The sequence below is a fragment of the Mobula hypostoma genome, chromosome 17 (genome assembly GCF_963921235.1).
Source record: "Mobula hypostoma chromosome 17, sMobHyp1.1, whole genome shotgun sequence".
Lineage (NCBI taxonomy): Eukaryota > Metazoa > Chordata > Chondrichthyes > Myliobatiformes > Myliobatidae > Mobula > Mobula hypostoma.
The window spans coordinates 40,745,823-40,771,973 of NC_086113.1; the positions used below are offsets into that span (position 1 = coordinate 40,745,823).

The following is a 26,151-nucleotide window of genomic DNA, read 5'->3' on the forward strand; positions in this document are numbered from 1 at the left end:
ATTATCACAACACTGCCTATCTGACAAGCCTTTTCTATTTCCAGTTGTAATTTGTAGTCCACATCACTGCTGCTGTTTGGAGGCCTATATATAACTGCCATCAGGGTCCTTTTACCCCTGCTATTTCTTAGCTCAACCCATAAAGATTCTGCACCTTCCAATCCTATATCACCTCTTTCTAACGATTTAATATCATTTCTTACCAATAAGGCCACGCCTCCCCCTCTGCCTACCTCCCTATCCTTCCGATACACCGTGTATCCTCGGACATTCAGTTCCCGGAGACATGCATCCTTTAGTCAGGTCTCAGTGATGGCCACAATATCATACCTGCCAATCTGTAGCTGTACCAAAAGATCATCCACCTTATTCCTTATGCTGCATGCATTTAAGTATAACACCTTAAGACCAGTATTTGATACTTTTTGCTTTGATTTCACTGCAACTTCATTGCACTGCAACTCATCCCAATGGCTACAAATTTGCCCCATCACCTGCCTGTCTTTCCTGACATATTTACTGCTCACTATCCTAGATTTATTTCTGTTTTCCCCTTCCTCCGCTGTCATTCCTGTTCCCATCCCCCTGCCAAATTAGTTTAAACCCTCCCTAACAGCTCTATTAAACTTTCCCGCCAGGATATTGGTCCCCTTCGGGTTCAGGTGTAACCTGTCCTTTTTGAACAGTTCATACTTCCAGAAGTACCTCGTTGACTGCGGTGTCCTGAGATCGGAAAAGGTCATCTACGTCTTTAATTCTATCGCTATTCAAGCTCAATGTAATTTAGTTGTTAGCGAAGGTAAATCACTTTGTTTGTTTCGTTCTGGTTATTTTGAGGGCTGTGATATCAGTATTTGAATTTAGAGTGGAAATATGCACGCAGAAGGATAAACAATACCCAGTAAGAGTGTTAAAGAAGGCAGGAAATTCTCAGAGAAAAAAAAACCCACAGCAAATATGAAGTGAGAATTTGAGCTGGGGCGCTGTTGTGTTTTCTTCTGGGTAAGGGGCAGAACGGAAGCGCTGTCTTCCTGGGTTGCTCGTTTCGCCACACGGACGAGGCTCTGTGCGTTCCCGAGCCTGGTTGTCGATCGGTGGAATTCCCAGACACTAGCCTGGCTACAAACCGCCCAGGTCTTTCGCCTCGCCCGCTGGAGACATCACTGAGGTGCGAGGGGTGCCTGGCGTGCGTGTGGAGGGAGAAGGGGAGCGTGTGCCCGAGAGAAATGGGGAAAACTGTGGGACGCTCAAAATGCTGGAGGAACTCGGCAGGCCAGGCAATAAGCAGTCGACGTTTCGTCTCGAGACCCTTCATCGAGACTGTCTAACCTGCTGAGACCCTACAGTAGTTCGTGTGTGTTGATTAAGCTTTCCAGCTGCAGAATGTCTTACGTCTTTGATAAGTGTGGGGAGACGCGGAGGTTGCGCGCTCCTGGGAGAGGAATGGGGTGGGATGAATGTACGTTCCAGGGGTGGGGGCGTGGAAGCGGCTGAAATGTCCGAGCCCGAGCAAGGCGGGGGGGGGGGGACGTAGTGCTCGACCCCGGGAGAGGACTGGGAGGTAGTGGTACGAATACCTGCGAGAGGAGGGTATGAGGATCTGTGATCAGTGCTAGATCGCAGATGGACACGTGTACCGGACCTGGGCGGGATTGAAAGCTTGTGACCGGGAGTGGGGCGTTGGTGCTCCGTCAGACGTCCGCTTTGCCCGGGTCACGGTGGTGTGCAGCCGCCGAATGTCTGAGGGTTGCCCCTTCCCGCTTCCTACTGGCTGCTTAGTCGAAAGGGAAAGTGAACTGCATGTAGTGAGAAGGCGCTGCAAAGGAGGTGGGTTAAGAGCAGAGAAGGGATCTGGGGCTGTAAACCCCTGAGGGAGAGGGGGAGAGGAAATACAAAGAGGAAGCGAGGAGGAGGTCATCAGTAAACCTTCGCGGGTAGGATAGATAGGTGGGAGCGCCACGTGGTGAGGATGAAGATGGGATTCAGTGATGATTTGATAGAACAGACGTGCAGTAGATGACAAAATGTGAGCGGGGAAACATGAAGGTTTACAATGATTAATAAATTGCATTGTCATAGTCATACTTTATTAATCCGGAGGGGGGGGGATTGGTTTTCGTTACAGTTGCTCCATAAATAATAAATAGTAATAGAACCATAAATAGTTAATAGTAATATGTAAATTCTAAATAAGTCCAGGACCAGCCTATTGGCTCAGGATGTCTGGACCCTCCAAGGGAGGAGTTGTAAAGTTTGATGGCCACAGGCAGGAATGACTTGGTAATTATTTTAAAAAAGGTAAATTTGTTTATTACTGCCATACGTACTGAGTTATAGTGGAGAAAATTGTCTTGTATTCTGCCCATACAGTTCAATTCATTACAACAGTGCATTAGTAAAGGTAAAACAGTAACAGTGCAGAAAAAAAGTGCACGTGGACAGTAAGGTGTGCAAGGTCATAACACGGTAGATCGTGAGGTCGAGTCCATCTTAATGTATTAGGGAAACATTTAATAGTCTTATGTTGTAGATGGCATTGTTAGCCTCACTATATTATACATATTCTTTAACTTATTAGCTATAAAATTATAATGTGGTTGCATTTCTGAATGGATGATACATTAGTGTAGATGCCACAGGGCAGGTGAAAACAATTATTGATAGGTGGAGAGGGGTTAGTATCTCTGAGGAGGAAGGGGAAAGATAGCGAGTGTGGCAGAAAGGGAGAGTGTGGGGTGACAAATGCAGTTTGGCTATGGGAATGGGTTTGTATGGATTAGAGGGGCATGATGCAGTAGAGACCGATGGTTCACTTTATTGTGCCAAATATAACTTATTCTATTGACAAAATGAAATGCCTTATGTTGCTTTAACTGCTTAAGAATGTTGTTAATATAGAATCAACCAACTGCACTATGTTGACACAGATGGATCACCGAGATAGTTTTGGAAAAATATGCCGACTAAGATATCTCGGGGAGTGTAGAGAAAGCTGCTGTCACCTGACCAGGGAGATGGAAAGAAAACCATGGTGTAACTTGATGAGATGCCTATTTTTAAGTATTAATCAGTGCCTAGACATCTTTTTCTCCAGTGCACTTGGACTGGAATCACATAATGGCAGCTGTGCCCCACTCCTACAAATGAGGACTTGCTTTGTTGTTTTTCTGTTGTTGATAGCATGGTATTTTATTTCACTCCCAGGAGATTCTAAAGCTGCATGAGTTTGCAGTTTTGTAATCCCTTGTAAGTGGAATTTAAAAAAAGCCACAGGAATTGATTGATCATGGTCCTCTTGTATGAGGAATGTGAGGCAGATTTGTTGGGCTGTTTGGTTACTTTCCTACATATCTCTTTAATAAGAGGTTACAAAATGATTTGGTAAGTTCCTGAAGACAGAGTAACCTTGAAGCTATAAATTCTTTCTTAACATTGTCCTTATTACTGTAGAGACTAAATATTAAACATTTTTACTCAGCTGAATCGTAGGCCTTATTGCAAGTGGATTCACAATCTCCTCCCCCCCCCCCCCGGGCATTGAGAAACCATAAAAGAATCTAAACCTTGGTCATATTCAAACCATCATGTTCCTCCTCTTTGATTTTTCAGAAAATATGATCTGTTTGATAACTTCCATTTCACTTTTTAAACTCAGATTGGTAATGGGCAAAGGCAGGAATATAAAGATGGAAATCCATCCGCACCTAAATATTATGATGACCTAACTGGACAGGATTGTGAGGGACACAATTGTGGAATCACAGTCCGGTTAAGAACACCAGAAGTTGAGAATATTCTCTCATTTGAACCTGCTCAAAACATGAAAGCTTACAGATTCAGGAGGTGAGGGGCCAATCTTGAGAACTTCATGGGCCACTTGCAGCGAACTTCCTTGGGTGGGTGTATTTTGTATGTGGTTCATGGATGGTGATGCAAATATGAGAAATGGTTCTGTGGGTATGGCAGTGTGGGCTGCTTCACTAGAACTCAATACAGCAATTGATTGCCTTCGTTTTCTTTGTGTTGTGTTAATCATGGCTCATGGGTGCCAGTCATACCTTGAATCAGAATACTGTGGGTTCCATTTCCCTTCCAGCATTTTGACCAAAAGCGTACCCTGACTGTCCAGTGCAATCCTGTAGTGGTGCTGGGGACTGACAGCACTGCTGTCCTTTGGATGAGACATTAAATCAATACCATGTTGGCCTGCTGAAATAGAGATAAAAGATCCTTATGCTTTTGAGGAAAGGGAATTATCATATGTATTTGGTCTAATACTTATCTCAGAATTGCTAAGACCAATTACCTGATTCTCATCACATTGTTATTGTAGGCGCTTGCCATAACCAGTTTGGCGGCTATGTTTGCCGGTGGCTGAACATTCCTGGCTATAAGGTGCTTAGGAATATATTTGAGTTTATGAGAGAGTTGGATCAATGCTGGCTTGTTTGAAAACCTTACAGTTTCAGAAGCTGCTGTAACTTACTGCTATTTCTGTAGATAATAAGTTGAGTATGCAGTGGTCATCATGTGGTCAGATGAGAGAGCAGATCTTTATAACTAATTGGATTTTTACAACAATCTAAAATCCCTCAAGTTTAGTCCATAATTCAGAAAGTTTGTTTAATTTCTTTGGTTTGTATATTCGACTTCATTTTCTTGCTCATAGCATAACCTCCCGATAGATCGAAAGACTTGCACATGACCTTTTGTATTGTATAACTGACAATCTAGAAACAGCCATAGTGGGCATGATTGAAAGTCAATGGCCTTATTAATGGAATGAGTCAGCGTGTTATGTTAATCTAACTAAGATAAAGCTTGTCAAGATTTCAAATAGCTGCTACTTAGGGAAATGGCAGAGGAAATGATAAGCCATAAAGGAAGTTTTGCATTGTCCTAGTCAAATGAGAGGCGTGTGCTTTTGTAGGCATCCGTTAGTCTCGTGAGACCATGGATTTGGGTCCATGCTGCAAGTCTTCCCCCTCCATGCCACTGATGTTGTCCAAGGGAAGGGCACTAGGGTCAGTACAGCTTGGCACTAGTGTCGTCTCAGAGCAATGTGTGGTTAAGTGCCTTGCTCAAGGACACAACACGCTGCTTCAGCTGAGGCTCGAACTAGCAACCTTCAGATCACTAGACCAACGCCTTAATCACTTGTCCACGCATATACTTTCCCAATAGAGTCAACGAGAACTACAGCATGGAAATGCTACACTAATTCTCTTCACTTCTTTTACATTCTCTGAATGGGTATTGAACTCATGAACACTACCTCAATACTTGTTTTGTTTCTTATTTTTTGCACTGATCTAATTTAACTATTACATACTACAATTCAGTTTTCTTTTTCTTTCTATTATCTTGTATTACATTGCACTGCTCCTGCAAAGTTGGCCAATTTCACGACATATGCTGGTGATATTAAACCTGATTCTGGTTCACCATCCAACCCCTCCCCCTCCCCACACACACACTCACCCACAGGCTAGGGCAGGCGTTCCCACCCTTTTCTCTGCCATAGATCAATACCATTAAGCAAGTGGACAGTGGATCCCAGGTTGGGAACCCCTGCACTAGAGGCAATTTACGAAGGCCAATCAGCCCATTAACCCAAGACATGGCCACAGGTAATTTGTTTGTTTCAGTGGACCAGAGACTGATAATGAGGCACTATGATTGTCTACAATATATGTCTAGTACAGGTCGACCTTCACTAATCCGACTACCTGTAATCCATTTCTTTCCATAATCCGGCACTGATTATGCTGAATGTGATCCTTCTGTAATTTGGCATTTTCACTAATCCGGCTCTCCTCAGGTCCCAATGGTGCCGGATTAGTGATGGTCAACCTGTATTTTTGATTTTTAGTGCTTCCGATTCCCATTCCTATTCTGAAGCAACATCTTATATTCTGTTTGGGTAGCCTCCAACCTGATGGCATGAATAAATATTTCTCCTTCTGGAAAACAAATCCCTCCTCCCCTCTATTCCCCACTTTGACCTTTTACTTCTCACCTGCCTACTAGTTCCCCCGGTTCCCCTCCTTCTTCCCTTTCTCGAATGGTCCACTCTCCTCTCCTATCAGATCCTTTCTTCTTCAGCCCTTGACATTTCCCACCCACCCGGCTTCACCTATCACCTTACAGCTGGCTTTTCCCCCTCCCCTGCCTATTATTCTGACATCTTCCCCCTTCTCAGTCCTGAAGAAACACCTCAGCCTGAAACGTCAACTGTTTGTCTGGCCTGCTGAGTTCCTCCAGCATTTCGTGTGTGTTGACTTGGATTTCCAGCATCTGCAGATTTTCTTGAGTTTAGTTTTTAAATTTTTGTTTGGATATTCATTTTAGAATTACAGCCTGAGAAGCAAGATTGATAATGTGACTGTTAAATGAATGCAGTTAAAAGATCTCATGATCACCTTTGTCCAGCCATTCTGGGCTGTAGTTTAGCAGACTCTGCAAGCAATGGCAGCCTTTGCATTTTCTGCAAAGCCACGCCCTTATCCCATGGTTAGTGCATTGGAATTCTTATCCACTCACAAAGTAGATGATGGCACTCTGGCTGCAGACATTTATTTTTGAATGATTTTCTGTAGGGGAGAAGCATTAAAACTTTGTCCAGAATTCCACATTTGGTATCAAAGAGTACTATTTCTATAAAGTATGATGCTATGGATTTAAGTTGTAAAGATAATGGATTCAGTTGCAGGATTAGTTTGTGACTGGGTCAACGGCAGAGAAAACTACACTGAAAAGGCTGGCTTGCTGTCAGATAGGCAGATACATTGAGGGTTGGTAGCTACGTCATCACTGTTGCAGAATAATGTACAGTAAGATTTGCCAACAGTTTGTTGGAAGGCATCCAGATTTTATCGGGCATTGCTACAAGTCAGTCATCATTTCCCGTAAATGGCTGCAGCAGAATTGTAGTGTCGTCAATAAGGAAGAAAACAAGGTAAGCAAGTGTCAGCAGCTGAGAAATATGTGGCTGATAGTCTGTTGAAAATGCAGTGTAAGAACCAGAGTATTAATTTAGTATCTTCTAGTCAGAGATTTGAATGTTGTCAGTGAGTAGGTGGGGCTGACTCAGGGAGCACGTTTTGTACAGAAAGCTTTGAAATATTTGCTTGCCAGCCCGATGTCCTCAGGGTGATAGTTTCACAAGGCATTGAGATGCAATGTCAGATGTGTAATTGACAGCAAGGTAGAAAGGGAGCTAATGAACAACTGGGTCAGGAACAAGAGTGATAATGAGCCTGTATCAGCCTGTAAGCCTCTGTACATCGTGAATTTTCCTAATTGTTCATGTAACCAGTCGTCTAGTGACCCCTTTAATTTCTCTACAGATTATAGGGAGAATTTCTTTTAAAAGTTAATTCTTGTATGTGCACCTAGTAGTAATGATAGTTGGTATTCATTTTAGGTTGGTGGGAGAAGATTGTAGCAAATGAGCTGCAGTCCAGCTGGTTGTTTTATTTAGTGCTTTTATACACATGTGGCCTGCTAGACTCTCAAAGGGCAATTAAATATTGGCCACATTGATAATAGACTGGACTTAATGTACTATTAACAGCAGATTTCTTCAAGGGCACCAGTTGTGTTTTTAATAATGTGGGATCTGTAGGCTCTGTTCCTGCTGGATATGGGGGGGGGGGAGGGGGGGGGAGGAGGAGGATTGCCAGAAGTTGCATGTTTTCAAGGAGCATTTGGGAACATCCCATGAATCAGTTCCTCTGTCCTCTTGCTGTCCTGGAGCTTAAGTGTACATTGCCTGTTCAGGGAGTCTGATGTGGGCATTCAAATGAAATGCCAAATGGCAGGAGCAAATAGACTATTAGGATCGGTTCTTTGACAGCTGAGTACCTTGTCTAAACCTGACCTGGAGTATTCTGTCAGTTTTTGCTACCATTCACAGCAAGTGATATTGTGGCCTTGAAACAATTGCAAAGAGGACCATGAGAAAATTCTTTGTATAAACCAGTTTGGCTTAATTGAGTAAGCCTCTAGTATTCAGAGGAGCACAGAGCTGGAGATGATCAGATTGTTGTATTAAGTAATTAAGGGAATAGATTGTCTTCCAGGTGACAGGTTGTTCTAATTACATTGGTTGAGGAGTACTAGATGTATGATACTACATCTAAATTAATTATCAAGAACACAAGAAAGTTTGTAGATGCTGAAAATCCAAAGCAACACACACAAAATCCTGCAGGAATTCAGCTGGTCAGGCAGCATCTATGGAAGTGAATAGGTAGTCGACATTTCAGGCTGAGACCCTTCTTCAGGACTTCTTAATTGTTAAAAGGTGTTTTACCAAGAATAATGTGGCTTTGGAGATGTGTTTACTGTCTATCAAGTACTGTACATGAGATAGCGATTTACTGAATTCCCTTACAGTGTTTTTGAGTGGAGGGAAGTAATTGCACAACACCAGACTGTAAACTTGATGAGTCAGCAGGGGAAAAAATTCATAAACTTCATTCAGCACACTTAATGAATTAGTAAATTGACATTCAGTGAAAAACAATGCATACATCACATGAAGCTGGCAAATTCCTGAGTGAGATGAAGACTCTTCATAGTTCTGTTCAGCACCAAATAAAGATTAAAATGACCAATAAAATGTGAAAATATAAAGGCGTTTTTAAAACCTGTTTGAAAAGCACAAAATGAGATCCAGCCCAAATTAATGTGACAGGATAGCTGGATAAGTACCCAAGTATTTGTTTAATAGAATTAGGCAGGGATTGAAGGCTGCAGTCCTGTGGAGAGGTCCATGAAAATGTGATCAAGGGAGGCAGAGGAGTGTTACAAGATTGCTTTAAATTGGTCGACTGGACCATATTCAGCAATTCATTTTCAGATCTGAATAAATGTGCCACTAATACATCAAGACCTGTGTGGATGAATGTGTGCCTTCAATGTCCCCAAACCAGAAGCTTCAAATGAATCAGGAGATTTACTGTCTGTTGAGAGCTAGATCTGTGGCACTTACAGCTGGTGATCCAGAACTCAACAAGACCTACAAGGTGACCATTGTGAGAGCGAAAAGGTAATTCCATGTGAAGTCAGAGACACAATCAAATGCATGTTAGCCGTGGCAGGGTTTGCAGAGCATTACTTCCTATAAGGTGAAACATAGAAGCATCGTTTGCAGTGATGTGTCACTCCCTGGTGATCTCAACACCTTTTACGCATGCTTTTAAAGGGAGGATAACTACACCCTACGATATCAAACCCGGAAGCTGACATCAGAACATTAAAGTTGGGCGAACTGTCAGAAGGCATCAGGCCCTGACTCTGTACGTAGATGGGTACTGAAAGCCTGTGCCAACTAACTGGCTGGTGTGTTCAAGGACATCTTCAGCCTCTCAGTTCAGCAGTTGGAGATTCCTATCTGCTTCAAGAAGGCATCAATCATAACCGATGTTTAAGAAGAGCAAGTTGAGTTGCTGCAATGACTGTTGACCAGTGGCGCTTACATCTACTGTGATGAAGTGCTTTGAGAGGCTGCTGATGGCTGGAGTTAATTCCTGTCTGAGCACCTGCACTGGACCCACTGCAATTTGCCTACTGCCTCAACAGATCTACACCGAACACAATCTCCCACTGGGCTTTGGACCATCCAGACAACAGAAATACTTCTGTCAGGCTGCTGTTTATCAATTACAGCTTGACATTCAACACCATCATTCCTTCAACAAGCTTCAAAACCCAGTCCTTTGTACCGTCCTCTGGAGCTGGATTCTTAACTTCATTGGGAGACCTCAATCAGTACGGATTGGTAATGACGTCTCCTCGCTGACAGTCAATGCAAGTGCACCTCAAGGATGAGTGCTTAGCCCAGTGTCTTCATACATGACTGTGTAGCTAGGTACAGCTCAAGCATTATCTCTAAATTCGCTGATGTCACCACTGCTGTTGGCAGAATCTCAGAGGGTAATGGGGAGGTATACAGAAGCAAAATGGATTGCCGATTGAGTTGTGTCACAGCAACAGCCTTGCTCTCCATGTCAGAAAGACCAAAGACTTGATTGTACACTTTTGGCAGGGGAAGTCAGGAGAGCACATATCAGTTGAGTGGTCATTGTTCAAAAGGGTGAGCAGCTTCAAGTTTCTGGGCGTCAAAATCTCAGTGGATCTAAGCACAAGAGATTCTGCAGATGCTAGAAATCCAGAGTAATACACAGAAATTATTGGAACAGCTTAACAGATTGGGCAGCATCTAATGTAATGAATAAACAGTCAACCTTTCACACTGAGATCCTTCAAATAGGTCATCAGATCTCTCAGTGGATCTATCTTGGGCCCAATATACTGACGCAATCCCAACAGCTATACTTCCATTAGGAGTCTGAGGAGATTTGATATGTCACCAAAAATTCTTTTTTTTTAAAAAAAAAATTCAACTGATGTACTGTGGTGAGCATTCTCATTGACTGCATCACTCTTTGGTGTGGAGGTGCCAAGCACAGAATCGTTAAAAGGCTCCAAAGGGTTGCAGACTCAACCGGTTCCATCAGGGGCACAAACAAGTCTCCCCACCATCTTGGACACCTCAAGAAGACAGCGTCTATCCTTGAGGACTCTCACCATCTAGGATATGCCTCCTCCTCAATACTACCACCAGGGTGGAGGCACAGGAGCCTGGAGACTCAGCCAGCTCCATCAGGGGCACAAACAGGTCTCCTCACCATCTTGGACACCTCAAGGAGGCAGCGTTTATCCTTGAGGACCCTCACCATCTAGGACATGCCTCCTCCTCGATACTACCACCAGGGTGGAGGCACAGGAGCCTGGAGACTCACAGTGAATAGCTTCTGCCACTGTGGCATCAGATTTCTGAATGGTCCATGAACATTACCTCACTAATCCTCTTTTGCACAATTATTTATTTTATTGTAATTCTGGTAATCTGTCATGCCTGCTGCCACAAAACAACAAATTTCACAACTTCTGTCAGTGACAATAAACCTGATTCAGATTATAATAGTCATTTGCCTAGTTAATATACAAGCATTTAATTTAAGCACTAATCTCAGAATCATAGAATCATACATCAGGGAAAGGTCATTCAGTCTAATTCATCCACACGGACATCCTTTCTGTATTAACCCCATTTTCCAGATTTTGGTCCATTGCCCTCTATGAGCCAAGTGTTCGTCCAATCATTTCTTAAGTGCTATCAGCAACCCAGCTTCTAACACTAATTGAAGCAGTGCACTCCAATTATTTGCCACTTAATCGGATTGTAGGTGGAGCACAGGTGTGCCAAATACTGAAGAACATACAGATATGAACAAGAGTATCTATTCAGCTCCTTGAGCTTGTTCTACCACTGAACAACATCATAGCTGATATTTTAGTGTAACATCACTTTCCTGCCATATCCTCACATCCCTTTACTCCTCCAGATCCCTCAACCAAGACCAAAATCTTCTCTCCACATAGACCCTGCCAAACGTGCACATTTCAATGAGGTTGCCTCTCATTCCTTTAACTGCTAAAGAATGTAGGCCTACCTACTCAATCTCTCCGCATGTTACATCCCTCCATTTCAGGAAAAAAATGAGTGAATCTTCGCAAGACAAGAAGTATTTTTTACTAGTCAGGGTATCAAGGGATAGGGAGAAAAAGCTGGAAGTTGGAACTAGATGGGAGAATAGCTCATGGTGGAGTGGCGGACCAGACTCGATGGGCAGAATGGCCTACTTCTGCTCCTTTGTCTTGTGATCTTGTGATCTAATGAGGCCAAAATTGTGTTCTCAATTTGGGGCATTAAATAATTGCAATAAGACATATTTATCCTTGAGCTTTGATCGTCAAGCAACACAATATACCTCACCACCTGCTTGTATCTGTTTGCTGACTTTCAGTGAATTATGTACACAGATGCCAAGAGCCCTTTGATCATCAAAAATCCCAATTCTCTGATTTACATAAACTACTCAGCTATTTTTCTCTCCACAGAATATAGTGTTACCTCACATCCTCCACACTGTAATCTGACTCATCCTCGTGAAGCCTCTTTGCATCACGTTCCCATTTATTTGGTGGGAAGCCTGGTGTTATTTCTTATACTTTGAAGAGTTACTTCTAAGGAGCATGATCAGAGAACTGTTGATGATATCAATGCATTCTGTTGTGAGAATCTATTAGACAGAATTGCCTTGACTGTACAAACCAAAAGAGAGCATCAACAATAAATTCAGAACATGACAGAAAATATTTCAGTGAAAAAAATCTTCTCTGTCTGAAGGTCAGAACAACTGTTTTCTACAGTCACAATCTGTCCATTCTCATTGGAGAGAGTTGCTGTCTGTTCCTGTCTGTCAAAGTAATGACTGCTTTGACCTGTCTGCGTGTGCATTCATTCTTTGTGAAGAAAAAAATCCTAAAAACACCACCAGAAGCTAAGATCAGTGCATTTCCAATAGTATGTGAAGTTTCACCACAGAAACAGTAAACAGACTCTTTTCTGGAATTCATAACTGAAATAACTGGTTGCAATATTCTGAATGTTCCCTGGTGGCACGGGGGTAATAGGATACTCCTGGCATTTATTCAGTGACTAATTTTGGCTTAGTGTGAGCTCTAAATGCAGAGAGAGCGGAACACAAGCCACTTTTTATTCTTGATATACTCTAGCCTTTTAATATTAATCAAATAATACAGAAACCTTGATGTCTTATTGAAAAGGCAGTGCTATAGTTTATCTACCAATTTCTGGATTGAGGCCTTAATATTGATTATTAGCTTTTTTTGGATACATGATAAGCGATACACTTAGAACATGTGCCAAAGTCATTAGGGTCTGAGGTCCTCATTAAACTGATGAGATGAGCTACTGCATATTGTGCATCTTGATTGGCTATTCATTCTATTTTTTGCTGTTGAGTTTTGCACAAGGCCTCAATTGACTCCCACAGTCATTATTACATTTTTATTAGCTGTGGCTGAGGTGATGGCTTCCTTGGCTGTATTTCAGAAAGTTTCTAAATTTCATTCTACTAGATAACATTTTTTTTGACGGCAAAATCAAAGAGCTGGTTATTGAATTAAGGAAGTTGGGTTGTACACTTGCTCTTGTCTAAATCAACAGTGTTGAGGTTGAGAGCTTCAAGTTCCCTGGAGAGAACATCACCACTTTCCTGTTCTGGTCCTACCATGTAGATGCTACAGCCAAGGAAGCTCACCAGCATCTCTGCTTCCTCAGAGGCTAAAAGATTTGGCATATCCCTATCAACCTTCAATTTTTGTGGATGCATCATAGAGAGTATTCTATCTGGATGCATAACAGGTTAGTATGGTAACGGCTGTGGACATGACCACAGAGAGTTGTGGACACGGCTCAGCACATCACAGAAACCAGTCTCCACTCCATGGACTCTGTCAGTAAAGCAGCCAGCGTAACCAAAAACCCTACGAACCCTGGACATTCTCTCTTAAATCTTCCAAGATGAAACAGAAGATTTAAAAGCATGAGAACACATACCATCAGCCTCCAGAACAGCTTCTATTCTGCTGTTAAGACGATTGAAAAGTTCCCTAGATGATAAAATGGACTCTTAGCCTCGCTGTCATTTTGAACCTTATTGTAGCTGTAACTCATTATTCTACATTCTGTTATTATTTTACCTTGTTCTACTTCAGTGTACTGTGTAATGATTTCATCTGTTATGAACATTATGAACAAGTTTTTCACTGTATCTTGGTACATGTGCCAATAATAAATGTATTCCAATTCCAAAATTAGCTCAGTTGTTTTCCAGAGACTTAAGCATCGAGGTAGAAGTAAATAACAGTCCAGCACAAAGGTGCACATTCTCCTCGTCTTCATCTGGTAACTGTAAGAAATCTTCGCCATTCAGAGGAGGGAATGGATCTCTTTTGTGTGTCGTCTTATTAGAAAAAAATTGGACCTCAGATCGCAGTGAGGTCTGCATCTCATTCGGAGCAGCCATAGTGTGAGTGGGCAGCTTGAGGTTTTGTCTCAGGAAATTTCGGTGAGAGGAAGCAGAGTTTAAGGTAGATTTCAGGTAAGTTTCTCTCTTCAGGCCAGGTCAGGACAATGGAATGCTCCTCTTGGAGGGTGTTGCAGGACGGGGAGACCTCCAGTGAGGTAGGCCAACTACACCTGCAAGCTTCTTACAAACTTCAGTAGGGAATCGGAGAAACTCAGCCAGTCAGGCAGCATCTATGGAAATGAATAAGCAGTCAACATTTCAGGGTGAGACCCTTCTACAGGACTAGAAAGGAAGGGGGAAGTTGCCCAAATAAAAAGGTGGGGGGGTGGGTTAGAAAGTGATAGGTGAACCCAGGTGGGTGGGAAAGGTAAAGGGCTGGAGAAGAAGGAATCTGATAGGACAGGAGGGTGAGCCATGGGAGAAAGGGAAGAAGGAAGGGTACTGGGGGTGGTGATAGGCAAGTGAGGAGAAGAGGTAAGTGCCAAGATTGGAGAATAGCTGAAGAGGAAGTGAGAGGAGAAAAAAAACTACCTGAAGTAGAAATTGATGTTCATGCCATCAAGTTGGGGACAAGGTCCTGCAAAGTGAGTGTAGGGAGTTAGGTGCTAAGTTAAAAGACAGGACCTCCAGGGTTTTGATCTTACCTGTGCCACGTGCAAATGAGGTCAGAAGCAGGAAGATAATACAGTTTGACATGCAGCTAAGGAAATGGTACAGGAAGCAGGGCTTCAGATTTTTGAATCATTGTGCTCTTAAGACCAATATTCTTGCAGGAAGGTTTGCTAGTGCTGCTCTGGGTGGGGGAGGTGTGTTGGGGAGTTAAATTAGAGCTGCAGGGAGATGGGAACCTGAGTGCCAGGGCAGATAGTGGAGTGGTAGTGGGGAAAGATGATGTTAAACTTTTGTACTTCAAGGTTCGATGTGCCGTGCAATCAGAGATGCTCCTCTGCACACTGCTGTTATAAAACGTAATTTGAATTAGTCGGTTGACTAATCTGGCCTTTCTCTTCTGATCTCTCATTTAACAAGGCATTTTCACCTGCAAGACTGCCACTCACTGGATGTTTTTTGCTTTTCGCACCATTCGCTATTAGCTCGACGAACCGTTGTATGTGAAAGTCCAAGGAGATCAGCTATTTCTGAAGTACTAAAACCACCCTGTCTGGTAACAACAATTATTCCATGGTCAAAGTCACATAGATCACATTTCCTTCCCATTCTGATACTTGATCTGAACAACAGCTGAATCTCTTGACCACATCTGCATGCTTTTCCAGCACTGAGTTGCTGCCATATGATTGGCTGATTAAATATTTGCATTAACGAGCAAGTGTACAGCTGTACCTAAAAAGATGTGGGCATTGAGTGTAGAGGTCCCAGTTAGAGAGAGTGTGATATGTAGTGAGTAGGTTAAGTCTGGTCAATCTAATAGTTTTTTTTTCCTAAGAAGGTTACCAGAAAGAATTATGAAGGCGATAGAGTGGATGTTGCCTTCATGGACTTTAACAAGGCCTTTGACAAAGTCCTGTACGGGAGGCTGATCAAGAAGGCATTTAGGATGAGGGTAGTGGCTTAGTGGGAGAAACAAGAGAGTGGTAGGAGATGGTTGTGTCTCTGACCGGGGGCCTGTGTCTTGTGTGCATCAGAGATTAGTGCTGGGTCCATTGTTTGTCATCTATATCAACAATCTAAATGATTTTCTGGTAAACTGCATCAGCAGATTCGTGGATGAAGCCAAGACTGAGGGCAGTGGACAGTGAGGAAGGCGTCAAAACTTGCAGTGTGATGTGGACCAGCTGGAAGTTTGGGCAGAAAAATGACAGATGGAATTTAATGTAGACAAGTATGAAGTTTTGTACTTTGGGAGGACGTACCAGAGTAGGACTTGTACAGTGAATGGTAGGGTACTGAGGAGCCGGGTAGAACACGAGGATCTGGGAATATAGATCCATAAATCCAAGAAAGTTGTGTCAAAATTAGATACGGTCATAAAGAGAGCTTTTGGTACCTTGACCTTCATAGATCAAAATATTGGGTATAGGAGTTGAGATGTTATGTTGGAGTTGTAAAGCATGTTGGTAAGACCAAATTTGGAGTATTATGTGCACTTTTGGTGACCTACCTACAGGAAAGATATCAATAAGATTGAAAGAGTACAGAGAAGATTTACAAGGATGTTGCCAGGACTTGAGAAGCTGAGTTATAGGGAATGATTGAATTGGTTCAGACTTTATTCCCTGGAGCGTAAGAGAGTGAGGGGAGATTTGATAGAGATATACAAAATTATGAGGGTTATAGATGGAGTTAATGCAAGCAGGCTTTTTCCACTGGCGTTAGGTGAAACTAGAAATAGAGGTCATAGGTTAAGGATGAAAGGTGACATATTTAAGGGGAGCCGGAGGAGAAACATCTTCATTCAGAGGAAGTTGAGGGTGGAACGAGCTGCCAGAGGAAGTGGTAGTTGTGGTTTTGATTTCAACTTTCAAGAGGAGCTTGGATAATTACATGGATGGGAGGGGTTTGCAGGGCAATGGTCCAGGTGCGGGTTGATGGACTAGGCAGAATAATAGTTTGGCATGGAAAAGATGGGCTGAAGGGACTGTTTCTTTGCTGTTGTGCTCTATGACTCTAGAATTTTTATTGGGAATGCCACCTTGGATCATGTGCTTAAGTCTCTAGAGAGATTCTTTAACCCATGGTTTACAGACTCAAAGGTAGTGATGCTGAGCACAATTGCTGGTCCAGGCAGATCAATTTAAGGAGAATCATAAGGGAATCTGACTGGTTGTAAGGGGAAATAGCAGGGTAGGGATGTACAGATAAAGATCATAAAAAGTAACCATAGGGAGGGGGGTGGAGAATTTCAACAAGGTTATAAAATAGATATATAAAGGACTAGCGGGTAGATGAGGGAAATATATTTCATCCGGGGGTGGAAGTGATCTGGAACTTGGAAAGGGTAGGGCAGGCGAAGACCTCAACCACACTTCAGCTGTTCATGGATAGGTACTTGAAGGACTGTAACGTGCAGGGCTACTGATCTGGTGCTGGAAGATGGGATTTGTCTACAGGGCAGTTTTTCTATTAACATGGATGTAGTGTGCTGAATGGCCTCCTCTCTCTTTTTTGTCTTTATACTTCAGCCTAATGTATACATCTAATAGTGTACATTTATCATAGAAACTGGAAGCGTGACAAATGCTGAATGGAAACATTGAAAAGAGCAAATGTTGTTTTGGGACTCTAGCCAGGCTAGTGACTGACTGTGGGGGATTGTCCTGCTTTGAATTATGAAAGGTTTAAAATAGGATATTGAACAATGCAGAAGTTCATTTCTTTATGGGAATTATGATCTGTGTATTTTTCCTGGGAGTTATTTTAAATATCTTCTAATATGATCTTTAAATACAATAATGCATTTCCTGATTGGCTTGCTAGAGGCTACAGACAGTGCCCAAAGGAACTTGTTTAATCAATTTAATAAATCTTCAGTTGCAACCACTCTGCACCATGTGGAGCAAAATTCTGCCAGCCTTTGCTTCCTGTGCAGTCAATCTCTCTTCTGTTCTTTTCTAAATATGAGAGATTGATTTGTGTCAACGACCAACATCGCTTGTAGCTATGCTGGGGGCAGTTCACGAGTGTCAGCATGTTTCTGCCACCAACCTGGCATGCCCACAACTTACTATATCTTTGAAATGTGGGAGGAAGCTGGAGAGACCAGAGAGGACCCATGTGGTCATGGGGCGTACGTACAAACTCCTGACAGACAGTGGTGGGAATCGAATTTCAATCGCTGGCTCAGTAAAGTGTTATACTACGCTACTGTGCTGCCCGCTTCAGCCACTTTACTTGGCTGTTGTAGGAGGGGAGTAGTGGTTGGTGATTTGTGACCTGAAGTTGAATGCAAGTGGTGGGAGAGAAAGAGTTACCCTTGAAATTCCCTCTAATGCGCTCATGTTGGTGCTCTGTTTGCGAAGGAAAAAGAAGTGTTGTATAACTTTATGAAGTTGAACCTGAGATTTGAGATCAGAGAATCTGTTGACTTCCCAAAGCCTTTTATGTGGAAAGGATCTTGGAATTTACCATAATTGAAGTTTCCTGTCTTACACAACCGGGAAATATAGAAAGATGTTTTCTGATGCTATTTTTTAAATTGTTACAATGGTTTTGAACTTCATGCACACTAAATGAATGTGCTCCCCGCCTGATTCGTGTGTTGCCACAAAAGAATTCCAAAGCATCAAGCTTATTTAAATTGTGTATAGCAGACTTTCCATGTGTTTCTGCACATAAATCGTTAAATTGTAAGAAGTTAACCCGGAGGAAGTGTGAGTCATGGCAAGAGCTAACATTTATATCAAGAGTGGAGAACATAATTCCCAAAAACATTTCCAGTAAGCAGCAGATTTGCTTGTGTGAATGATTGGAGTGGGGGAAATAAACAACCACACAAACAGAAGAGATTCTGCAGATGCTGGAAATCTAGAGCAACACACACAAAATGTTGGAGGAACTCAGCAGGACAGACAGCATCTATAAATTCCTGATGAATCAGCCCAAAATGTCAACTGTTTATTCCCATTTGTAGGTGCTGCCCAACTTGCTGAGTTTCTCCAGCATTTTGTGTGTGATGCTCAAGTAAATATCTACTTGTAAAGATATTCAACAGAGTAATAGTGTTTAGCCCATTGCGTCTGTTGGGCAAAGGCACTTATGAAAAGGGAACAAGAAATGGGAAAAACACGTCAAGGAGTTTGGGAGACTCTGATGTGTGGATGAACAGTGGGACCCTGGTTGATCACATTCCTATTTTCCAAAATCACAATTAAGGACGATGGGACAGTAAGAATGTCAACAGGAATGTGGATTTTGTCGGCAAGTGCTAATTCGCTTGCAAATCCTGATCAGGAATGTGGATGAGAAAGTGTGATAATGAGGTTAATTTTAGATTCTTCTTGTATTGGGTGGCATTGATATGCTAAGTAAAAATCAAAACAGATTTGAGATGATGAGGGAGGCAAATAGGCCCATTGTGCCTGTACCAATAGACCTCCTGAACCTAATCCCATTTTCCGGTTCTAGTCTGTAATCCTGAGGGTCAACTCTTCAACTACACATTCAAGTACTTTATGTGTGATGAAGGTTTCTGCACCCATCGCCCAAGTAGGCTTCGAGTTTTAGGCCACTAATCGTCCTCTGATTGTGTGTCGGGGAGGGGGGATTGTGGGATTGTATCCATTGTAATTCTTGGCCATTTTATATTTTAGCCTGCTGGTTTTTGATCCCTCTGATAATGGAAATAGCTCCTTCTGTTTACTCCATCCAAGCACCTTTTAATTTCACTTGCCTCAATTAAGTTGCCTCTGTTTCTCAGAAAAATAACTCCAGTTTATGCTATCTTTCAGCGTAACTGAAATTTCCTGTTCCTGGCATGATTTTGGCAAATCTGCTGTGTACCTTCCACAGGGCAATCACTGACAAGAACTCTGTGTAGAACTTGAAACAGTGATCCAAAAAAAAGTATTTTATGTATTTTAGCATAACCTCATTGCTTTTTGGATATAGTGTGCCTCAGCTAAACAAGAAGTTGCCTTTAAGGTCTGTGGACTTGCATGCCAAGTTCCCTTTATTCCCTTAGAGCTCTCGGAAGGCTTGTATTTGTTTTCGTGTTCCTCTATTTTATTGTAGACCCCCAAGTGCGTTACCCATTTATCTGGATTGAATTCCGTTTGCTACTTTTCTGTGACTGACCAGTTCACCTGTAACTTTCTGAAGTCTGAAACATTTTTGATGTTCAACCTGCAACCCATTTTCAGAAAACTTCTTTATCTCCTAGATATAAGACTAATTCATTAAAATATGTTACAAAAAGCAGGACATTAGGTGCTAAGCACCATTGAATTGTACAGCTAATGTCCTTCTGATCACAAAAGTACCTGTTATATATCCCCACTCCCCACTTAATTCCAATCATTGAACTAAGTTTGGATCAAATTGCCTCTTTTTTCACCCCCCCCCCCAGAGGATCACCTGGCATTTTAAAAAATCGGGTTGGGGTGCATGTTCCCTTTAAAAATCTTGGCAAAATTCAAGAACACTGCCCCATGTTAAACCTTTCTGTTATCTTCTTAAAAACATCAATACATTTCATCTCAGTGAGTAGACCATCCCCTCATGAATGGAAACTAACTTGATAACTCTCTGGCTTTCTAAATAAAGGTCTCTACACCTTAGAATGGGTTGCAATAATTTGCATAACAATGAAATTAATCTAATTGGTCTGTAATTACACAATTTAAAGCAATGAAATTAAAAACTGTGATACCAAGCTAGCAGTCCTTCTATCCTCTCGCACCAGTCCTGTGGTCAAGGAAGACTGAAAAGAATGTCAGAAGCACAGCGCCTTCTCTAAACTGTAGAACCAAATGTGGTTAAACCACCTACAAGGTGGTTGATACATTATAATATGCTGGATCATCTGACGTGTTGTGGATGTGTGTGGGCCTTTGTCTTGAAGGAATGTGGGGGGTATGGCTGTGAAATGTCCGTACTTGTATTTGTGAAGTGTTGTATTGTAAATGTATTGTAAATATATTAGCTGCCATGGCATGTTCGGGAAGGGCGGGTGAGGGGAGTTTTGTTTAGGGGTAAGATATAAAAGCAAAATGGAGGAAAATGTAATGTATTACATATTCTGTATTGTGTCATTCCTTCAATAAAAATAACATTTTAAAAAAGCATTATGTATAAATAAGCACAATGGTTGGAATCTATACGTTGGACAAAATACCTTTTACTGTGTTGTACAGCCCTCTGACTTGGTGATTTTTTGCTATGTTTTAAAGATTTCCTTGTTTGCCCTGTTAATTCACATATCCTCCTTGTGAAGGTGGCTGCAAAGTATATGTTTAGAATTGCCTCCACATATAGTTTATCTTTTAGTCACTAAGAGAGTAGACCCTATACTTAATTTTCCACTTCAAGTTTATGTCCTTATTGAACTTTGGAAAGTCAGATCAAACACAGCAGAGTGGTTAGTGTGACACTATTACAGCTTGGGGCGTACTGGGCGTACGTTCAATTCCCACACCATCTGTAAGGAGTTTGTACATTCTCCCCGTGACCCCGTGGGTGTCATCCAGGCTCTGGCTTCCTCCCACAGTCCAAAGACGTACTGGTTAGTAGGTTAATTGGTCATTGTAAGTTAATCTATGATTAGGCTAGTGTTAAATAGGTGGGTTGCTGGGTGGTGCCCAGAGAGGCCAGTTCCGCATTTTATCTCAAATAATAGAATAAAAACCAGTGTTTTTCTACCTTCTTTGGTTTCCTAATTTTCTTTGCAGAAGTAAATTTACCCTTTGTTCTGAAAGAGATCTACAAACGTTTGTACATTTCAAAAGCTATTTCAGGTCCACTTTTGCTTTGCTGAACCAGTTAGTAAAATTAAAACAGAACATCGAACACTGCAGTACAGTAGAGGTCCTTCAGCCCACAATGTTGTGCTGACCTTTTAGCCTACTCGGATCAATCCAACCCTTCCCTCCTAAGTAGCCCTCCATCTTGTATTATCTGTGTGCCTGTCTCTTAAATGTTCCTAATGTATCTGACTGCCACTGCACACATACTATTCTCTGTGTAAAAAAAAAACTTGCCTCTGATATTCTTCCTATACTCTCCTCCAATCGCCTTAAAATGATACACCCTCATATTTGCTAGTACCACCCTAGGAAAAGTCTCTGTATAGCCACTTGATCTATGCCTGTTATCATCTTGTACACTTCTAACAAGTCACCTCTCATCCTTCTTTGCTTCAGAAAGATAACTCTCTCAGGCTATCCTCATAAGACATTGTCTGTAATTCAGACAGCATCTTGGTAACTTTTCTCTACACCATCTCGAAAGCTTCCATATCCTTCCTATAATGAGGCAACCAGAACTGAACATAATATTCCAAGTGTGTTCGGGTAACCAGATTTTTTTTTGTAATTTATTTTTTATTGAATTTCATCATCAAACAAACATCTCCATAAGATGTATTTCAGATACTGTACATATATATCATATAATCATATTTGTCATAATTAACCTCTTCTTTCGAGCTTTTATTCCTGTTTTATTCTTGTCCTTCTCGCAATTATACTAAATAAATCTAACTGAGTAGCATAATCAACAGGCATAAGACAGCACATCTTGATGCCTTCACCATCATTTTGGGGGATTTTAACCAGGCCAGCTTGATAAAGTCACTAAATAATTATCATCGACAAATCATCTGTAGTGCCAGAGGAAATAACACACTGGACCACTAAGTTCAAGAGTGCTTACCGTGCTAGCCCACGCCTACACTTTGGGAAGTCTGATCACCTGGCTGTACTTGTACTCCCTGAGAATAGGCAGAGACTGAAGACTGCAGCACCAGGAGCGAGGACCATAAGGGTATGGACCAGGGAGGCACAGGAGCACTTACAGGACCAATTCGAATCAGTGGACAGACTCATCTTTGAGCCTGGATGAGTTTGTCACAGTTGTCACCAACTTCATTAAAACCTGTGTGGATGAATGTGTGCCTATGAAATCTTACTGTATATTCCCAAACCCAAAGTTGTGGAGGTTTCTTAATCTGCTGAGGGCTGGATCTGTGGCATTTAAGCTTGGGGATCCAGGTATGTATGAGAAAACCAGGTATGGCTTCCAGTGGGCTATTTCAAGAACCAAGAAACAATTCCAGGAGAGGTTGGAGGCAACAATGGATGCACGTCAACTCTGCAAGGTATGCAGGCCATTATTTCCTACAAAGCAAAACCCAAGATCATGAATGGCAGTAATGTTTCACTGCTAGACGAGCTCAGCACCGTTTATTCTTGCTTTGAAAGGGAGAATAAAACCACAGTTATGAAGATCCCTGCAGCATCCGATGACCCTGTGATCTCTGTCTCAGAGGCCGACATTAGGCTGCCTTTCAAGAGAATGAAGCATCACAAGGCAGCGGGGCCTTGTGGAGTACTTGGTCAGATTCAGAAAACCTGTGCTAACCGACTGGCGGGAGTATTCAAAGACATTTTTGAATCTCTTGCTGCTGCAATTGGAAGTTCCCACCTGCTTCAAAAGGGCAACAATTACGCCGGTGCCCAAGAAGAGCAGCGTGAGCTGCCTCAACGGCTATCATCCAGTGGCGCTCATATCTATGGTGATGAAATACTTTGAGAGATTGGTCTTGGCTAGAATCAACACCTGTCTCAGGAGGGACCTGTATCCACTGCAATTTGCCTATCGCCACAATAGGTCTAGAGTAGACGCAATCTTAATGACTCTCCACACAGCCTTGGTTCACCTGGACAATCCAAATACCTATGTCAGGATGCTGTTTATTGACTATTGCTCAGCATTTAATTCCATCATTCCTAGAGTTCCTGATGCAAATGCTTCAGAACCTGGGTCTCTATCTGCCTCTGCAACTGGATTCTAGGCTTCTTAAATGGAAGACCACAATCTATGCGGATTGGAAATAACATCTCCACTTGCTGACAATCAACATTGGTGCACCGTAGGGATGTGTGTTTAGCCCACTGCTTTGCTCTCTCTACGCCCATGACTGTGTGGCTAGGTGTAGCTCAAACAGCATCAATAAATTAGCTGATGATACAATCATTGTTGGCAGAGTTTCTGATGGTGACAAAGGGCATGTAGGAGCATGATATACCAGTTAGTTGAGTGGTGTCGCAGCAACAACCTTGCGCTCAACATCAGCAAGACCAAAGAGCTAAATTGTGGACCAGGAAGGGTAAGACAAGGCAACACAAACCAATCTTCATAGAGGGATCAGAAGTGGAGAGAGTGACCATTTGAAGTTCCTGGGTGCAACATATTGATGCAGCTATGGAAAAAGCAAAACAGTGGCTGTATTTCATTAGGAGTTTGAGGAGATTTGGTTTGTCAACTAAAACACTTAAAACCTTCTAGAAATGTACTGTGGAGAGTATTCTGACAGGCTGCATCACTGTCTGGTATGGGGGGGATGGGGGGAGGAGGACTACTGCACAAGATCGAAATGAGTTGCAGAAACTTGTAAAATTAGTCAGCTCTATCATGGGTGTTGGCCTCTGTAGTATTAAAGACATCTTTAAGGAGTGCCTTAGGAAGGTGGCATCAATTATTAAGGATTCCCACCACCCAGGATCCATTAGAATAAAAGGAAAAGTGAGTGGGTATGTGAATATCATGAGAGGAGTCAGGCAAGGTTGTGTCTTTTCGCCTGACTTGTTCAACCTGTTTAGTGAAAATATCTTGAGAAGTATCAAAGACATCAAAGGATTCACAATTGGAGGCCATAATATAAATAACATCAGATATGCTGATGACATCGTACTAATAGCTGACTCAGAAACAAAACTTCAAGAACTACTCACTATAGTGGCAGCAGAAAGTAATCGCAGAGGCCTCTCAATCAACACCAAGAAGACAGAAAGTATGGTAATCTCCAGAAAGACAAACATTCCACAATGTTTGATCAAGATCGGAAATACAAACATCAAACAAGTCAACAAATCCAGATATCTTGGCAGCCTAATAACAAGTAATGGCAGGTGCGACACAGATATCAAATACAGAATAGCAATGGCGAAAGAAGCTTTCCAAAAAATGAAGACCATATTAACAGACAGAAAGATGAGCATGTACAATAAAAACAGAATACTGCAGTGCTACATTTATTCTATCCTGACTTATGGAAGTGAATGCTGGACCATTTCCCCAGCAATGGAAAAGAGACTAGAAGCAACTGAATTATGGCTCTACAGGAGAATGTTAAAAATATCATGGACCACACACACATCAAATGAAGAATTTCTCAGAAGAGCCCAAGCAGTTAGATCACTCATTCCAACAATAAGAGAAAGACAACTCAAATTCCTAGGTCCCATCATGCGGAAAGATGAACTAGAAAAACTCATAGTCTCTGGAAAGATCGAGCGGAGCAAACCCAGAGGAAGACCTCGGCTTATGTACATCAAAAGCCTAGCCAGGTGGCTACACATCGAGGAAATGGAAGTCATCCAAAGAACAAGGGATGGAAAACCATGGTCACCAACGTCCACATCGGATATGGTACCTGGACAGACAGACAGACCACCCAGGATATGCCCTCTTCCACTGTTATTATCGGGAAGGAGATACAGAAGCCTGAAGGCACACACTCAGTGATTCAGGAACAGCTTCTTTCCCTCTGCCATCTGATTTCTAAATAGACATTGAACCCATGTACACTACCTCACTACTTTTTTATTCCTGTTATTTTGCACCAGTGGCGGTGCCAGAGAATTTTTCTTGCTGGTGCTACGGAGGGGCTGAATTATTCAGTGATGGTGCTGAAGGATGCACTGTATGGTAATATGTATTCGCAAGGCCAGACGCGTGGCGTTAAAAAGTCAGTTTCAAGCATTATGTGCCTACCATAAATGCCTCTGATTCGCAAGCAACAGCAATTGTTAGATCTAATATAGAAGTGAATTGTTACAGTGTCAACAGCATCGGAGACAGCCTGGGCTACACGGAGCATAAACAAAAAAACAAACAGAGCATCCGAGCAACAGCGGACAACGTGAATCACGCAACAATCCCGCCATCGGCGTCAAATGCGTGCTTTTCAACTGAAAAACACAACACAAACCCACTGCTATTCGCATTACATAGACAGCAATGCCAAAAGATACACCGTTATTAAAGGCAAACAACAGATGCAAGGCTTTACCAGGAGTAGGACAAATCGTACTCTGACCATGCAATACATCAATTAATTCGGCTATTGAATTTAAAACAAAAATCAACAGAATCACTGCTTGGAAGTCTAAGCAAAACCAGTAGGCTTAATAGCAGTAAATGTAATATTTTAGGATTTGCAGGAAACATAAGGACTATGGGGTACCCACCACAAATTAATAATGATAATCAGCATTAGTCTTGGCTCAAATTTTTAAAAAATCAACTGCACTCACCATTAATGTTTTCAGAGAAGCACAATCTGTCTGTTGTTGTGATTGGTGGCGAAAGCAGCATTTTCTGGAGGTCAAGTGCTTTGGTCCTCTGGCTGTTTATGGCCAACAGGGCCAAGTTGCTGTTCCGAGCATCACTGCTGCTATTCCTTAGGTAGTTTTTGAGGCGTCTGAGGCAAGAGAAACTCCGT

The 26,151-nt window shown here is 42.1% G+C and overlaps 1 protein-coding gene across 4 annotated transcripts in view; it reads left to right on the forward strand.

Annotated features, from left to right (window-relative positions):
• The first annotated feature begins 1,022 nt into the window (after nt 1-1,022).
• Nucleotides 1,023-26,151, forward strand: part of nod1 (nucleotide-binding oligomerization domain containing 1) — a 66,845-nt gene continuing 41,716 nt past the window's right edge. For 2 of the 4 annotated variants that reach the window (XM_063069779.1, XM_063069782.1), the window contains exon 1: nt 1,023-1,168. The gene's annotated coding sequence lies outside the window, so the exon portion shown is untranslated. Of the gene's footprint in view, nt 1,169-1,680; nt 1,828-6,884; nt 6,959-26,151 lie in introns of those variants that run through there. The other 2 variants (XM_063069780.1, XM_063069781.1) reach the window with 2 other exon arrangements.